Consider the following 2,012-nt stretch of genomic DNA (forward strand, 5'->3'; position numbering starts at 1 on the left):
TTGGCCCGGCTTGTGGGCTTTTAAACTCTTTATTTCGTGGTTGGTTTATTTTGCTGACACTCTTTTTGGTTGCTTGTTTAGCAACCCATTATTTTGAAAAACACAACAAGTAGCTTCTAAGCTTTTGGGTCTGATCCTGAAGCTTTGTTATTTTATGTCATGCTTTCTTGCGCCTTTCTTTATATGTTTCGAGAATGTTGAAGCCTTGTTGCTCAGCCTCTTTGAACTGCTTTGTACTTGGAGGTCGTATGACCGACTTCTTTGTCCTTTTCCAAGTAGTTTCGTAGTTGACCGACGTCGTCATGTCGATCTTTTCTCAGTTATTTTGTAATCCTCTTTCTTGGATCTTTGTCAGATCTCTTTCAGGGATTACTTTTTATAACTTGTTTGTTGTAGGAGACCGACTTCGTTATGTCGATCTCTTCTAAGTTATTTTTGTAATCCTCTTTCTTGGATCTTTGTCAGATCTCTTTCAGGGATTACTTTTATAACTTGTTTGTAGTAGGAGACCAACTTCGTTATGTCGATCTCTTCTAAGTTATTTTTGTAATCCTCTTTCTTGGATCTTTGTCAGATCTCTTTCAGGGATTACTTTTATAACTTGTTTGTAGTAGGAGACCGACTTCGTTATGTCGATCTCTTCTGAGTTATTTTTGTAATCCTCTTTCTTGGATCTTTGTTAGATCTCTTTCAGGGATTACTTTTATAACTTGTTTGTAGGAGGTCGACTTCTTTGCGTCGTCCTCTTTCTAAGTTATTTTTGTAGTCCTCTTTTTTGGACCTTTGTCAGGTCTCTTTCAGGGACTACTTTTATAACTTTTTCATTTTGGGCTGACTTTGTCATGTCGGGCCCTTCTAAGTTAAAGTAATCCTCTTTAATAGGGTTGGCCAGACCTCTTTCCAGGGTTTACTTATAACTTGGGTTGACTTGGTCCGACTTCTTAACGTCGGCCAGTCTTTAAGTTATTATTTAGCAATCCATAAGACCTCGTCAGGTTCTTTTTCCGGATCACTTTCGATAACTTCTTACATTATTCTGTGTTCATCCTTGCCGATTTGTAGAAGGTGGTTGCTATCTTTAGATTGTCTTTTAGGTGAATCGCGTTTTCACCTTTATCGGACGATTGTCTTTATCGTGATCGTGCAGTGAAATTATTTTTCACTTTCTGCCGATCTGTTGCTTTATAATCGGACGATGAATGCTTCAGATTAATGCGTCTTGAAAACTTGTAGAATATCTAAAATATATTTTATTCAAAGGAAAGTGCAAATATATACATGTGGGAATTTTTCATCCCTTTAAGTCGGATAGTGTCTGAGTCTCAACTTGGTGCCTCATTAAAAAACCTTTTCAGGAAAAAGAGTGCATCCAATAGTGAGATCTTTTACTTTTTCTAGCTGTAGTACCTTCTTATTTTGAAGGCGTGCCATGATCTGGGAAGCTCTTGTCCATCGAGTTCGGACAGTCTGTAGTAGTCCTTCCCAAGTACTTCTACAACTCGGTAGGGTCCTTTCCAGTTTGCTGCCAATTTTCCTTCTCCTGGTCGAATTGTTCCAATATCATTTCGGATTAGGATGAGATCATTCTCTGCAAAACTTCTTGGCACTACCCTTTGATTATATCTAGAAGCCATTCGACGTTTTAGTGCTTCTTCCCTGATCCGAGCTCTTTCTTGGATTTCAGGTAGTAGGTCGAGCTCTTCCCTCTGAAGTTGGGAGTTTGCTCCCTCATTGTAATGAACCACTCTAGGCAATCCTTCCTCAATCTCTACTGGGATCATTGCTTTTATTCCGTATGCTAACCGGAAGGGGGATTCCTTTGTGGTGGAGTGTGGCGTCGTTCGATACGCCCATAGAACTTGTGGAAGCTCTTCTACCCAAGCTCCCTTTGCGTCTTGTAATCTCCATTTTAACCCGGCCAATATGACTTTGTTGGCAGCTTCAGCCTGTCCATTGGCTTGCGGATGTTCAACGGAGGTGTACTGGTGCTTTATGTTCAAGTCGGCTACTAA

This window comes from Arachis ipaensis, chromosome B09 (genome assembly GCF_000816755.2).
Source record: "Arachis ipaensis cultivar K30076 chromosome B09, Araip1.1, whole genome shotgun sequence".
NCBI lineage: Eukaryota > Viridiplantae > Streptophyta > Magnoliopsida > Fabales > Fabaceae > Arachis > Arachis ipaensis.